This window comes from Haemaphysalis longicornis, unplaced genomic scaffold, assembly GCF_048455015.1.
Source record: "Haemaphysalis longicornis isolate Haplotype H1 unplaced genomic scaffold, Haemaphysalis longicornis Haplotype H1 scaffold_2, whole genome shotgun sequence".
Taxonomy (NCBI): Eukaryota; Metazoa; Arthropoda; class Arachnida; order Ixodida; family Ixodidae; genus Haemaphysalis; species Haemaphysalis longicornis.
This window is the reverse complement of record NW_027526295.1, coordinates 67,466,533-67,483,214: the sequence shown is the minus strand read 5'-3', so window position 1 is coordinate 67,483,214 and position 16,682 is coordinate 67,466,533. Positions and strand designations below refer to the sequence as shown.

General features: G+C 45.0%; 1 long non-coding RNA gene across 1 annotated transcript in view; it reads right to left on the bottom strand.

Annotated features, from left to right (window-relative positions):
- Positions 1-9,458: 9,458 nt before the first annotated feature.
- Positions 9,459-16,682, bottom strand: part of LOC144168964 (uncharacterized) — a 43,363-nt gene continuing 36,139 nt past the window's right edge. The window contains exon 4 of the long non-coding RNA XR_013322314.1: positions 9,459-12,568. This is a non-coding gene — a long non-coding RNA (uncharacterized LOC144168964). The remainder of the gene's footprint in view (positions 12,569-16,682) is intronic.

Below are 16,682 nucleotides of genomic sequence, written 5' to 3'. Positions count from 1 at the left end.
AAGACCCGAGCTAAAAATTAGGCGCAAAAAGGGTAGCATTAAAATCCTTTTTTTACGTCTTCTTGCTGTCGTCGATTTGTGAGTACATTCCCTTGCACGGAGTAGTTGCGGTAGGAAATCTTGCTCGCAGGTAAAGGTAAGCTTAACAACCACGTGCGGATTTCAAAAAAGGCGTTAACACACTTTGATTGCAAGGCAAACATACATCGATTAATTGTTGTGCGACACCGTACGCGCAAATAGCTGGTAAATCGTGCTTACCTTGGCAAGACGGCAATCCTGATAAAAACGCCGCTGCAACGCGCCGTCCAAGCAGAGGCTTCGTCCGCACGACGACCGCGCGTTGAGGAGTCCGAAAACTTGTAACACCACAAGACAGGCAAAAGAAACGCAGCGAGGGCAGACAAAACGTGAAAGAGGGCTGCGCCGCTCCCCGCAGGTACCGGGCACAAAGGAGTGAGCGGCAGTGAGAGGCGCCGAGCTGCTCGCCCTCGCAAGCATAGCCAGCGTTGTCCATCTAAGGCCGATATTTTTCAGAAAAAGAAAATTTTCAAATCCTCCACAGAGATACCGTCGTAACAACGCTGGCAAAGTGCAAGTGTTTTCATACATATATATACTCGTTAAATTAGATGTTTTTGCTTTGCTGATTACGTTGGAACACCGCCGCTTACATATTTGTACGCCGAGTTTCTCCCTAATACAGAGAGCTTATATGTATGCCTGCCTTAGACAGCGCAGTAAGTGAAAGTATCTCCCTCAGTTTCTTTTATTATAAGTAAACATCGAGGAGAAATTCTCAGTACGTTTATTCATTTGAGATGTATTTTATCCGGCACTTAAGATATGCTTTACGTGAATCTTACGCTTCAGCAACTGATGCAGCGCCTCTAGTGTACTCCAAATGTATTTCGGCAAAGCTTTTATAATACATTTAAAATGTACTTTCAATGAATATTTTTCCTGCATTGAGAGTGTATCTCTACCATGTTCGTTCCACAAACGTACAATGCATTTGAAATATATTTCGAATATATTCGGAGTATATTTCTATGCTTCAGCACACTTTTAAAGTATACTCAGAGTGCTGCTCTAAATGTAGTTAGGTAAGCGTGTTTTTTAAATATTTACAGTGCATTTGGACCTAGATCGTTTGGCGGGAAGAAATACATTTTCAATATATTCTGAATGCCTTAAGCGCGCAGTCATGAGGTTCAGTACATACCTAATCTATTTGTAGGGTACTTGAAAGCACTGTATTTTTTTCCGCTTTGTTAATAATGTATTTTCAATATTTACTAAAAATTAAGAAAATGCAATTTTTAATGCACTTGAAATACATGTACAAATACAAGGCATATTGGAAGTGCACTTCAAGCAAACTCGTAGGTATTTCAAACGTATTTCTTTTCGCTAAGAGCCCTTATCCTCCCTCTCCTACCCCTCCTCTTTCCTGAGTTACACTCAGCCTGACGTTTGAGCCGACAGTAGACTTTCGATTGATTGATTGTAGGGTTTAACGCGCCGACGCAACGCAGGCGGTGAGGCGCGCCGTAGTGAGGGCTCCGGATTAAATTTGACCACCTGGGGATCTTTAACGTGCGCCGAAATTTCGTACACGCGGGCATTTTTGCTTTTCTCCCCATCAGAAAAGCGGCCGCTGTGGCCAGGAATCGAACCCATGACCTCGTGCTGAGCAGCGCAACGCCTTAGCCACTGATCCATCGCGGCGGGTGACAGTAGACTTTCCCTTCCTGCTTAAGTTTTTAAACAAGCATATAGTCCCGCACAGAACCTGCGCTTCTTTTTTCTGTCTTTCGAGTAAGGAAAAATCTATAGAAGTAGCTCAAAAGCGTTTTAGTAACCACAAAGGTCCGCTAGGCCGGAAATGTTCGTGAAAAAATAGCAAGCGACCGGTGCAAGAGTAGAGCGCATGTGGGAGAAACCTGATGGGGGTGACGGAGGCGTAGGGGCAAACATTTTTGTGTTTAGTCAAGATGTGACCTAATGCCGGAACTTCCTTCAGCAGTGTCCCCAGTAACCTCCACTGGTGTGTTGTTCAGTTTATAGATGGCTTGTCTCTGACGATATTGAATATACTATTGAAGTACTTGGCCAACTGCTAGCCTCACAAGGAAATTGTACGGAAGTAATTCTTCGTAATGCTCTCGTAATAATTCATTTTGGAGACAGACTGATCACCTCGGCTGCGTAAAAGTGGGGCACTCAAAATCGTGAAGAAAGCTTTCAAATGCGCTAGATTCGCTACTTTGAAAAAAAAAAAGCTGTGAGACATACGTTGCCTGTGTGAGAATATGTTTGTGGTAACGACATGGACAGGATTATTAAAGCGATAATTGAAAGCATGCTATGACGTTGTAGGGAAACAGCGGGTAACGTTCCTTTAAACCTCCATGTTATAACACGCATACGCGTTTCATCACACCCACGGAATACATTATTTCCAAATTCAGGACGCGCCCAGCACGTGATTTCGTACTATTAACGTATTCACAATCGTCGTATGCATAGCTTGGATTCAACAACCTGCGTGCAACCTCGTAACGCTTGTATTATTCTCTGTGCATGTCAGGAGAGTTCTTATGCCCTGGGTGCCAGAAATATAGGGCTTCGCAACTTCCGTGGTTCCCACAACTTTTGATGAATAACTCACGTCGTTTCAGAGCATTCGCGTTTTATGTACTAAATATACATTAGAGCGTAGAGCCAACATTACGATAGCCTGTAGCTATCGTAAAATACACATTTCGAATCCTCGAAGGGTTTTTTTTGTCCAGGTACTGAACTCTATAGGAAATATAACCGAAATGAAGCGTCAAGGATGTTCCACTCACCAATGACGAAACATCGTGTTTTCGGCGAAGTAGCTGGGTCACAAGACATTGTGGCGCAGGGAAGTATGTAGTCATGCATAGCAGAGCTAAGGGGTATGTTGTTATTACGACGCAAATTTAATAATATTTATTAACACAGCACATGTCTCAAATGAAAGGCTGATGTGAATCAGTAGCGCCACGTGTATCACGGGCACTTAGATGTATGCTAGGAGCATATGCATGTGCTTGGTAGGCTGGGAAAAAGAAAATTAATGACTTGTCTACATGCTCATTGCCTGTTTTTGGTTTTATTCACAGGTAACACCCCTAATGTAACAAGAGTGACACGGTGCTTCCAAACACCACACGAATGCTAGTTAGATCAATTGCAACAGCTGCCGTTTTTTTTTCGTTTAGTTTAAAAGAATGCCCTGACGTCGCCTTTGCGGCGCTAACTTAATACCTCGTGTGATGTAAATGTAGCATTTAGGTATACCTTTTTGTTTAAGCCAGCTTCGGCGCGAAAAAAATGTTTGAAGTTGAATTTAGCATCCCACACACTAACATTTCAGTTAAAGCAAGTCTCATGTCAGCAGCCCTACCTGCTTTATCAGAGCTTATAAACTAAAGGAGAGATTTTTCTGCCTATAATGGCCTTCGTTAGCTGACTCACAGAAAGGGAGATTCGCCGTAGAGGTTACTGCCGCCGCCAGGCCCTCGCGAAGCTACATACCATGCTACTTCATGCCATTGAGTCTCCGCAGACAAGCGGCTCGTTCTCCCGCACCATTGTATTTCCCGTCTACCGCGACCCCTCCTTCCAGAGGTCGTCACGTACATACACGCAATTCTCTATCCGGAGATCTTTTCTACATGGGTGGCCGCAGAGAAAACGAGTATTCCGCGTCCAGATGCTTGTCGTTCGTCTTCGGACCTTCGTTGGCCAAACAAGAAATAAGTAATTCGTGGCCAGACTGTTGCCGTTCGTGTTCCGCCTTCCGCTGGCCAAATGGGAAATGATTAATGCGTGGCCAGACGCTCTTTGTTCGTCATCAGACGTATGGTGGCCATGGAGAAAGCGTGTACTCCGTGGGCAGATGCTTGCCGGTAATCTGGGGGCCTAAACTGGCCAAACAGACAACGCGGCCCCCGTGGACAGTCGCTTGCAGTTCGTCTTCCGACCTCAGCTGGCCAAAAAGGAAACAAGTAATCTGTGGCCGGACGCGTGCTGTTCGTCTTCGGACGTGTGGTGACCAATGAAAAAACATGTTTTCTGTGGCCAGATGTTTGCCTTTGGTGTAAAGACCTCGGCTGGCCGAACAGACAACAAGTATTCCGTGACCAAATGCATGCCAAAGAACATAAGTTCTCTGGCAGTCCAAACTTTGCCAATGGCCAAACAGGCCAAGCATCGGCCAAAAATAAGCCAAAGGCTGGCCACGTTTTCTGTGCTGCCTGGGCGGGTCTTAGCTCGTGTGCTCGTCTTATTTCGCGGTCCAAACGAGTTGATATAAAAGCGAAAATTACCAGCATTCTTTAATTTAGAGCCGGGTTTTTTCAAAAGCCAAATAAAAATTGGCTGGGTATTACGATACTCCCTAATGCGATATTTGGGCGCAGCAGAAGTGTGCTGAGGCAGCATCACTTGTGGGTTGTCTCGACGGCAGCGATGATGAGTCTACGTCGGCGGCGCGAAGTGCGTCTCAGGAAGGGACCGCGAACTGCGTATTAAGCGAACGCACACCATAGTCACGCGCACGGCCCCCTCCATTTTTCGCCAAGGGTCGCGCGGTCCGGCGCCTCGTGCGGGCAAAGCATACTGACACTCCCTTCCCACACCGCACACTTTGGGAGAGAGATGGCTCGCGCCGCCACGGCGAACCACCCTCCCCTCCCGATTTCGCGACACTCTCCTCCTTTGCTTTCTTTCATCGTTTGCTTTTAGATGCGACTGCATCTCATTCACTCGCCTTGTCCCTCCATACGGCGTTGTTGTTGTCCGTCCACACCCCTCCCCCATTCCCCTCGCCGCGCGAGCTGCGCTCTCCGCCGCTCACCCCCCCTCCTCTCCTATAGCGGACACTCCTCGCGAGGGGCATTGGATTGGATTCGATTGGTTTGGCTTGGCTTGGCTTGGCTTGGCCTGGCTTGGATTGGATTGGCTTGGATTGGATTTGGATTGGATTGGATTTGCATTGGATTGGATTAAAGTGGATTGTGTTGGATTGTCTTGCGTCATAGCCGCTTCACGTTGCGTCATAGCCGCGGCAGGTGTTCACGGCACATTTCACGCGATGGGAGAATCAACCTAAAGGAAGCAACAACGGAACCCCCTATGCGTCGCATCTACACAGGGGTTCCCGCGAGGGGAGGTGGGAGAAATTTTTCTTTCACTTGCCATCGTTCACCCGGTTACACGCACAGAGCGGCTTAACTAAAAAAAAAATTGGCCGCGTATCTGCTCCTTTCATTGCAAATGTCGTAAAAAACGATAGTCCTTATCGACTTTTGCCAAGTAAATGCCTCCCTTAGCTATCCCGCTCACCTCTCATGTTGTTACTCTTGCGTCGCGCTCCTCCCAAGGTAAAGACGCCAAAGGTTTGCTTAATTCCCGCGTTCCACTGCTCCAAACCGGGTGTCTCGATGCCAACGCTGCCGCACGGCGAAGACGCACGTGAATCGAGGCGTCCTACTTTAACGTTTATAGAACCGCGTTTCCCTACTCCACGTGCGTTGCAAGCAGAACGTGGAACCTATCTAGTGGTACCTTTCGTAACTGTTGCCGGTTGATTTCTTAAAATGGCGCCAGAAGCTATAGTGGAGCTGGGGACAGCAGGTGACGGCGGAGTGAATTTTTTGTGCAGTTGATGAAGTATTTAATTTCAAAAAACTCGAGCATGTTTGAATTTTTAATAAAGGAGTACTGCAAATATCACTTCTGTAATAATTTTGTGTCTTATATTTGTGTAATGTCTTGTTCTTCTTCAACAATGTTGACAAGTATGAACATTACACCGGACTTACACGGTAGATTTAGCTGTGACCATATGAGACTATAGCGCAGCCATTGTTTTACTTTGGCCGGGTGGCTGAATCTAGTCACAGACAGACAGACCAAAATTTCTGTGTTTAAGTAGCGCAAGAAAGTCTATCGTCTTTAAAAACGGCCGCCAAAGGGCTGCGCCCTATAAAGCCGACGGGTTAAAAGAAATAGTGCTACTGCTAAGTGCCCTGTCCATATAGATGGCACGCAAGCTATGCTAACGCGGGAAAATTGAGTTGAGTTGAACAAACCTCCATTTATTCAACAACAAATTCCGAGAAGCTAAGGGAAGAACGTGAGGTAGCGGGGAACGGTAAAAAAGAAGTGGTAGTTAGGTGACAGGGGGTGCTCAATACGGTCGTCTTGTGATGACCGTACCGGCAAAGCAAGCAGATACATCGCCGTTTTTTTTTTAAGTTGAGTTACCCTTTACGACTAAAATTGAATGAGCTTAAACGAGCGCTATGCCATAAAAGAAACGTATTTCAGAAACTTCAAGTCCCGAGGCTCATGACTTCGGGGTGGGTGTTGATATGACATGTAGCCGTTTCCACATCGCGGGGGGTTAATTTTGAACAGCCCGTTCGCAGTTTCACGGGTTTGCTAGGAAAAATGCAAGCATGTTTTGACACATTTAAGACTAGGATTTGTAAGCAAATATAATGTGGATATGTTCATTCGCTGAGTATTTTTTGAGAAATTTGTATCAACTCGTAATTAGTCTTGAATCCTGATTCCACTATATCACTTGATTAGGGTGAACCCCAAAAATATGGCTTTTAGATATTTGTGTTCTTTACGTATAACCACAAGAACTAGTGCGATGTGTTAAGAGGCCTGCGAAATACGTAACAATATCTTAGCACTTTTCACTCTCCCACTAATGCTTGTTTTTGTTGTTTAGGTTCAGCCACATTGAGCTGGGACAGCAGCATAGAAATGGACTGCCAAAATTTCAACTCCTTAGGACGAGCACTTTGGCTGGTCTTTGATATCACCTGTTAGACCGTCTCGCTCTGTTAGCGATGTGAGTTTAAAAAAAATCCCTCTGGCCTTTTCGCGGCGTCGTAGAATGAAATGCTTAATTTTTTCGCCCATTTTATGAGTAGCAGTTACCAAAAAAAAAATTCCTCTACCAAAGGGCAAAACAGATGAGAAATCCATAAGAACACCCAATTATTACCCTAATTCTGATTCTCCCGGAACAGGTTGGTTGGGCCGAAACAGTGGAAGTGCTTTTTTTTTTGTGCGAGTTGCAAATAACCGCAAAGACCTCTTCTATATCAGAATGGATAAAAGAGATAATCAGAAATTTGTGAAAACATTATTTTCCCCTTTTCTTTCTTAGGGCGCTATTTCCGGAAATCAAGCTCGGTAGGCTCAACGCCATCATAATAATATACTTACTTACAAAATTTCAAGTCTCTATGTGTACTAGTTTTAGTTGGGCGTTGACTAGTCAACTGGTGTTTCGGTGGGCCGGTCGGTCACTTCTAGTGCAGACGCTGAATACACATATGAATGGTACCGCTAATGTAATTGTGGCACCCCTAACCTTAAAAATAAGATATACTAAAAGTATGATTATCGCATAGCTATTATCGGAACAACTATTTTAAAGCTGGTAAGACCTTCTAATGAGCCTTGAGAACCTAATACCTCCTCAATAATGCCCAACTGGGCCAACTAGTACAAGATTTCTTGGATGGAAATACCATCATTGCATTCCGGATACAACTCTGGCTTACTTCTTTTAGCGACTGTACCCTTGATCTTTCTGCTATTTGGACACGCCAGCTACGGATATACATCCATACGTGTGTGCTTTCACATAGTTCGAAAGGACGCCGCATCAAACGTGCCAGCCACATCGAGAATGAAGAGTTAAAGCAAAATCTAAGAAATACCGTTTCGACGTACCTGCAGATAGCTTCTAAGCGTGAACTAATCATTCTCGCACAGGAAGGCAGGCTAATTATCACTAGTTTCAGCTAAAACGCACCCGGAGTACACCGAAAGAGCCAGAAATGCGCGGAATAATTTTCAGTGCGGAGCCGCTTATGCTGTACACCAAACTCTATTTCTACCCCTGCCAAGTGTCAGATGGTAATATTACGTTTCTTGCTGTTTAAGCATTTCTTCCATCATTAATCAGTGGTAGCAATGACACCATACTTGACTTCTGTCGCATTCTACAACAAAATGTTTAAAACTACAAAAACAGTATAAAACGGCCTTCTACAAAAAAACGTTCATTTAATGCTTACGACCATACTTCAGAAATGAAATTCAAGACCGTGCATGTAATATAGGGTTTTATTACAATCCACCAGCAATATTTCGAGCACTTATACGAATGACAACCAAAAGATATCTTTACGGTATTTTATAACACCGTACAACAGCAGAAAACACCCGCACACACAGTTTTTTTAGATGTGTCCTTGGCAGTGTCCGCAATTTTCAATGTAGTTGTGGCGTTTCCCCATCGTCTATTCAAGTAAAATTGTGTTTTTCTGTGCAGTACAATTGCACAAGCACAATTACACAAGTAATCCTTTCATACTTATTTAAAATAGCAATATCTTGCTATTCTCATGCCCCACCATCCTAATGTAAAGAACGATACCTGACTAGACCTTACCCACGTAATTTCTCACTTTTCGCCCGTGTAAACCCGCCATCCATAACTTACAGAGCATCATGTGACGAGCGAATACAACTGTGGCGGCAAGAATAAACCCAGACATTTTTCTTTCACAGTAAAATTGTGGTATAATAACAACCGAGCAAGCGCATCTAAAAATCAAAATTCAAAGCCATATTTTGTGTTACTGTCGCCCACTTCGCCTTTTTAACTATAAAAAGTAAAGAGCGGATTATTCTTTGCGTATCCTCGCAAATAAGAGTATACGTCTAACAGGAAAATGTTTTGAGGTGTAAACTATCAAACACAAAAAAGTATTTAACGGCCAAGCTATAGTCGGGGTTGCAAAGTGGAAACACTACTCAGTGTAGTTATTTTGTACAAGGCTGCTGACCATACTCATGAAATGACAAGCCTTATGGCGACATTTGTTCGCAAAGCTTCAAGCACCAATGCGCAACTAAACGTGCACTAATTTCTAGACAATATGGGCTCGTAACTAGGTTCTTCGTACGCAATTTTATATCCATAAAATGACGAATAAACAGATATCAGAAGAATAAATCCATTACGTTCGTCTTGGGAGGCAGCCGGCTCTGTAGGGATAATCGCAAACCATTATTTCTTCATTAAAATGCAGGTTGGCAGGGCATTTCTTCACGAATGGTTTAGAGTACGAACAGTGAACGAAGAGGTTGCAGTCAGTGGGATGGCGAAACAGCCCAAAGCTTGTTTTGCATATGGGGGCCTTCGTTGTGGTTGTTGGCGGTTTCGTGGACGTTGACGACGTGATAACTGTGAGCGTTGTAGGCGCTGAAGGCACTGGAGAAGCTATTACGGCACTAGTGGTTGCAGAGCTGCTTGATGTTGCGTACTCTTCTGGCGGTGTCGCCGTTGTGGCAGTAAAAATATTTTTACCGTCATCGTGAGTTTGAGTTTCGAATATCTCAACCTGTGTACTCGGTTCGTATGAAGCCTGTTCTGTAGATGACAAGTAAGAAGTTTGTCCGCTCGTTAACGTGGGCAGAGTCGAGGTTTCAGACACTGGAACGTATCTTATGTCTTTTTCAAGCATTGTTGTATCATCGGATTCTAATTCAGGAAGCGTTACTTCGGCTGTTTCTCGGTTTCGATTAAGCTCGATTTCAGGACTCTTCACGGTTGAGACCTCCTCGTGACGTGAACTTACTTCTGCGTATAACACAGTTCCCATTAGCGAAGACACTTCAGTTGTCATCAGTCCTTGTTGAGAGGAGTCCGAAGGTGTGATGTTTACTTCATTCGTCTCTAAAGTGGGTTCTGTTGCCGACGTTTCACCAAGAGTGGCCGTTGTCGGTGTGCTAGCGTCTGGCTCGCTAGCATCGTTGCCAGTAGAGTCAGGTGTGTGTGGAGTATTACTGTTTGGCATTCTAGGAACGTGCGTGGTTAAATACATTGTCATTGAGGGTCTGATGTTTTTGCTTCTCCAAATAGCTTTTGAAAGATGCAGTTCCTCCGCCAACCACTCGGATGGCTCTTCAACATCGATTTGGTAGCCTTTGTCTGTGGTAACAACGTCTGAATTGGAGACTCCTCTCTCCATTGTTGCTGTTGTTTCTTTCTTTTCTGTTGAGAACACAGACTCACTTTTGACAGGACTGTTTGCCGTGCGAGGGTGGGTAGTAGTTTCAGCGGCTGTAGTTGCAATAGGGAGTTCTGTATTTGAAGGAGGGTTCGAAACTTTTGACGCAGCTTGTTCTTCAACTTCCGGATCCGTCCGCGCGAGTCCTAAATTTGAAAGCTGTGTTTGGGTAATTATAGGAAAGCCCGCTTGTGTTACCGTGACAAGCCCTTGCTCTGTGGTACCCCGTTCTTTCGCTTCCACGTTCTCTTGAACTGCGTTTTCTCCTTCAAATTGCAATGATGTGGTTGAACTTGATAGAAACGGTTTCTCTGCATTTTTAAGCGACGTTTTCGACAGTGTAAGCGTCTCCCATGAATCGGCCTGGCTAGAAAGAGTTGCGGAATTGGGGGTGTCCGAGCTATCACTTCGAGGGCCTTCTCTATATGCATTGTCGGTTTCTTGCTGAGGGAAATTAGTGCTATTGGAGAGATCTGTCGTCACTTCTAAACCTAGAGTGTGGAGTGCTTCCCTTTCCTTGTGTGCGGTAGGAAGCTTGAGAGTCGTTAGCAGCTGCCTGTCGCTCTCTCCGGCTTCTTCTGTCTTTAGAGGTAGCTCGAAAACACCGTGCGGTGTTGTTAACACTGCTAAGCTAGGTTTATTCGAGATTCCGTCCGATTCTGATGGTTTGCTGCCATTCATAGCTATTGAAACTTCTGGGGCATCATTTTCTGACAGGACTCTCGGGCTGCCAGGTCCACCATTGGGTGTTGTGCTGGTCAAATTTGCGTTCGCTGCTACGTTTTCAACAATGGTCGTTTCTAGCGGTACCTCAGTAAATGTTGAGATATCAGTAGTTGCAGCGTTATGAGGTGCCGCCACTTCTTTCTGGTTCCTAAATATTTCTGTCCCCGTTGGTGACGTAATGACGGGGGTGAAATTATCAGCTTCAACAATCGTTATGTGTGGTACACTACTAGTCACAAAGAAAGAATTGCTATTTTCTTTCGTATCTGTCGCACTAGTTGCCTCAAAGTTCTGCTTGGTTGACATAGCAGAACTCGTACCAACCTCAGTGGGAAAAATAGAGTGAGGGTAGTCGTTGCTATCTTCAGTACTAGAAGGCGTACTCCAAAGGACACTGTTTTTTTCATATTCTTCTCCTCGCTGCTCTGCTTCCTGGGGTTTTTCCGCAGTTTCCGAATCCGTTGATAACTGTCTTTCAAGTTCTTCTGCTTCCGAGGACACTACTGTTGGCGAGTCACCTTTGGGTAGTGTTCCTTCGGGTGGAATAGGACTTACGGTGCCAACTCCTGTCGTTGACGTGCAGTCAAGTTGCTGACATTGGCTTTCCTCTTCTGAGAAAGACGCCTGTGTAGTCACAATGGCTGGCGCAAACGTTGTTGTTTCGATCACCCCTTTCACTGTGCTTAACGCGTTCTTTAAACTGGTACTTTGTGGATGATCACTTCCTAATGTTCCCGCTTCAATGTCCGTTTGAGCAGGAAGTCCTTGTGCGCGTTTTGTTGTTCTTGCTTCTTGTGCTTTTGAATACGTGGGAGTGTCCGTTAGTGAAGAAGTAGTGTACTGATAATAGACCGATTGGGTTTCACTAGTGTGCGGTAATGTAGCTCCTGTCACTGTCTGGGATAATATGCTGGCTTCTGTTTCTTGACTTCTTGAAGTTGTCATTCCAATCTCAGTACGCACAGACGGAAACACTAAATCACGCTCCTCGGTAAGAGTCGTCTTGGCGTAGCTTTCATCTGGCGCACTAGTTCTTGTTTTAGCGGGAGACGCAGTGGTGGCATGCGTGAACTCTGTATTTGAGGCAGTTGGTTCTTCTTTTGGCGTGTTAAAGAAAGCGTTAGAATCGCTCTCTGGAGTTATTTTAGGCGCAGTAGCAAGCGTTGGCGTTGAAGGCAAGGGAGTAGTCAAGATCGGGAGGTTTACTTCTGTTTCAGCGAGTTGGCTATCGCCATAGCTGATGGTCTCTTTTGTAACAGCTACCGTAGTCAAAATGTAAGCCGGAACTTCTTCAATACCGTTTAGGTGTGTTTCGGTCGAGCGCGTATGCGTAACTTCAATTGCACTAGACGGTGTTTTAAGTGATTCCGTAGAAGGCAGTGCTGTTGTCAATGATAGATCGCCAGTGTTTCCTAATCCCACACTTGTAGATGATCTCCTGTCACTGAATTCAGTACCTGCAGGTTGCGACAAAGCATCGGCGGTCGAAAGTTTCGTGTCTGCGCTTATTAAATTCGTGTCTGGGGTGACGATGTCGGCAGCATTCATGATGTCTCTGGATTTTTCATTAGGTGGGTAGGCCGGCGTCGAGTTTAGAGGATTCGATTTCAATACAGGAGTTCCACTTTCCAGATTTTCAGTGGAGTGATCCTCCCGGGCTGTTTCTTGAGGATGTCTGTCCCTTGTGCTTGTACCTAGAACGTAAAAAAACATAAATGTGTATTCTCAATTAAACACTCAACCAATGTCTTGGCTGCCTGGGGATCGTGAATACATGCGATGCGATAGCGTACGTATTATGAAGCCACGAGCAGAAATAGGCACCCGGCGCAGTAAGACGCCGCTGATAGCACACTACTTTTTCTAAAAACAGCCTGCACTGCATGTTTGGGCACTACAAAGAAGGCGTAATTTCTTCGCCAGTTATGAAACAGTGCGTCACGCGCTGTGCCGTATCAGTCGACGTGCATATCAGTCGAGCGTGCATCAGTCGAGCGTGCATAGTGGAATGGCGTGTTCCCACCGCGCACGCCCGACGCGATATTAGACAATTTTAGTTGGGCGTATACTATATACTGGTGTACGAGCCCAATATGCCTGTCGCTACTGGGCATTCGCAGTAGGCTACGCATTCGCCTTGGCGATGCGTGCGTACACAAGAAGCGGCTAGGAGCGAGAGTATTCGTGGGCGTATGCGGGCCATTCTCGCGAGATCTCGCCGCTGCGAGTAGGCACCTCTCAAAATGCTAGCTTTACCTCCGGAAAGTGAGTGATGGCAGTTAGACTGCAAACGCGTTCCGCTGCGTGTCTGTCTCAGCAGGCCACGGCTTCTTCATTCTAACAATGATGAAGGCCAGAAATGAACGAGCAAGATCATCCCCGACTGCTCCTGAAGCAGGTGGCAGTGTACACGTGCGTATAACGGTGGTGGAACGTCCGTGTCCTTTGTGGGAGGTGCCCTCTTTCGGGGTGTCAGGAATTTTCACCTCTGCCGTAGTCGCACCCTCGGGTTTGAGCCGAAAGCGTTGCGCTACCCGAGTGAAGCGAATTCAGTTTGTAGTTACACTGCACAAATCAGAGGAGCTGAGTGATCGTTCAGTGGCGACACCTCGGTGAGCAGGAACTCAACTGCCACGCCAGGGTATCTGCTGTTTCATTCTGCGTGTCACATTCGCGTCTCATGCATGATATGCTCAGTATTTGTCGCATGGTCTTGACTTATTTCGATGCTGAATAAAATGAGTATTAGCCCTGCCAGTTCATTCAAAACATTGGTGTGAGTGCTTGAACAATACAATAAAGACCGGTATGCGATATCCTACGTTATACATTATTGAAATATAGGCCAGGGCTAACGCATTTGTCCTAAACGAACTCGTCGATCAGCTGCAGATTAGCTTGGATTGGGTAATCACGCGCAATATAGCAACTTGGACAATTCCTACTTGGTTGAGTTTTCAACAAATAACGCTGTACTAAACCTATCGCACTAAACGCTCACCCAAGATTACGCCCCACAATACGCAACCGCCGGAATGGCCGTTAAAAAACACTACATCAACGTATTCGCCCAGGATGGAGGCGCGGACCCACCATCGAAATTCCTCAGGCACTGAAGTCTGCCTACGCTGATTGAAGGCGACACCATAGAGATTGTCAAAGACTCGTTTACAGCTGTCTCTTTCATCTCTTCGTGTCTCAACACGAAATACTTCGACAGGCAGACTGGCAGCACATAACGCTGCAGCTTCCGCACAGTCGGAGATTTCCTCCGTATGCACCCTTTTGAGCACGCATGCCAACACGTTCACCTATCACGGCACACGCATCGGGCTAATTCTTGTTCCATTCGTCCAGGGTGCCAGTTTAGCGCTGTTATTAGAGCGTTCGGTGAAATAAGAGCAGCCTAATTAGAGCTCGAGGTGCTGTCTTGGGAAAAACACATCCCGCAGACGAACGGAAGAGCAAGAAAGGACACGCAACAGCAAAAGGTGTGTTGTGCGTCTTTCTTGATATCTCCTCGTTCGTTTGCGCGCTGTTTTTTTCCCAAAATGATAGAGTACCAACTCGCCCAACTTTCCGTGCTGCTCAAGGTGCTGCTCTTGCGACCCGGGCTCAAATTCCTCACAAACAGAATTTATTGCCTCTTTAAAGTGAAGGCCATTTTGGTACCATTCGCCTTGCCGCCGCCGTGGACGACGAACATGGTCCCTTTTCGCGTGAGATTTAAGCCTTCCAACTTAACATATATTCGGTCCTCGTGCACAGCGCGCGCCTTAAAAGACGCTGCATTAGCCTCCCGCACTCTCCTTCGCTTCCCCCAAACCGGCCATTGGCCTCCCTTACCAATAAACGGGCTACCATTGCAACTAATGGAGCCTGCTTCTCGTACGTAGAGTGCTGCAGCTAGGTTTAATCAAAAACTTCATTGAAATTTTGTTACACGAGCGCACCTATACTTCTTCCGATGCAATATGCACAGTAATAGAAAAAGACGAGAATTAACGAAACAGAACGTCTTGTGCGTGAGCTATGCCAGTTTGTTGCCTAGCTAGTGCCGAGGACGAAGTTGACATGCCTCAAGTCCGAAAGCCTTTGAAAAATTATGTTATAATTCAATGGGGGTAGTAAAACTAATGTCCTGGTACTCTTTTATTTCTTTGCATGAAAAAAAAAACTGGAGAAATTACGATACGAGCTTTAATAGTGTGCGATTACGAAAACAAACAACCACTTATAGCATTGATTCCACGCAAATCGAACCTGCCTCGCCAGACCACTCCCATGCGAAACGTCTGCAGAAATTCAGAGAACCGTCTGCCAATGCTTAGCATTCTTATGCCGCTTGTCTACAGTGTGAAGACTTTACAGCCACACTTGGCTATGCGTAGCCAAAGTTTTAATGTTTAAAGTTGTTTTAATGCGTAGCGTTCTTTGCCTTGTACCCTCACACTCAGAACCGTGTAAGGCCCTGCATTTCCACAATAATGCAGATTTCGCAACAGTTCCAAATGGAATCGTTGTAGTAGCGTAAATGGAGATAATTGGCGGAAGAAAACTTTGAAAAACTAAAATATAATAAAAATATAAAAAGCACATAACCGCAAACCGTACAACGGCCTGCATTTCCACAATAATGCAGACTGTACGGAAGTTCCACCTGTAATCGTCATATTAGCGTAAATGCACATAATTGGTCGAACGCAATTTTGAAACACAAACGAATAAAAAATATAAAAAATCATGCAAAATCGCGAAGCGTGTAAAGCCCCCCGCATTTCCAAAATAATGCAGATTTCGCGAACGTTCCTCCGGTAATCATTGTAATAGCGTATGTGGAGATAATTGGTCGAACAAAATTTGGCAAAACTTCAAAATAGGAAAATTATAACAAATTACGGAAAATGGCTAACCTTATGACGCCCTGCAATTCCACAATAATGCAGATTTCGCGCATGTTCCACCTGTACTCGCAACAATAGCGTGGGGATTATTGGTCGGATAAGATATAGAAAAACCAAGAAATTTGGCTGTAAAGCACCCCCATTCAAGACAAGCGCCATAAGAATGCTACGCATTAGTAGACAATTCTCTTAATTTCTGCAGAATTTTTACTGTGTTAGAGCTTTTTTTGTTTCTGTTTCTCCAATGAGGCAAATATATACCATTATTTCGATTAAGTGTCTTTACTCCGCCAATTATGTATTTACGCACATGCAAGGCGTTGTGCAGGGTTGGTAAGTTTTCGCCATTTTTTTCGTCGTACTTGGAACGTTCTTTGGCGGGCTTTTTTCGGCCAGTCTTCGGTTTCTTGGGGACACGTACAGATACATATTTTTTGGTTTTGTCAGATCACTTTTGTCACATTTTTATTTTTTTTTCTACTTTTATGATTTTTGGGTTTTTAGTATTCTGTTCGAGCCATTTTCGCAATTTCAACTTTATTATAACAACTAAGTGTGCTACATTAGCCATTTCGGTATTTTTGTGAAAATGCAGGGCGCTACACGGTTTGCTCATTTTCGCTAATTTTTTTCGTATTTAAGACGTTCTTTTGTGGGCACAGGCTTTTTTAGTTGAAACTACGGTTTGGGGGGAAATGTATAAGGTGCGCGTCCTTTATTTCGTCAGATGGATTTAGAGCGCAACTGTACTTTGGTTGCCAGAGGTAACTTTTTCAGTTGACATTATGACCAATGTAACGGGAGGATCAATTTCCCCTTCCGTTGGACGTGAGTCTAACTTTTTACTGCGGATTATTTCGGACGTAACTTTAATTTAATTTTCATCTTATGCCGGCCGTAACTT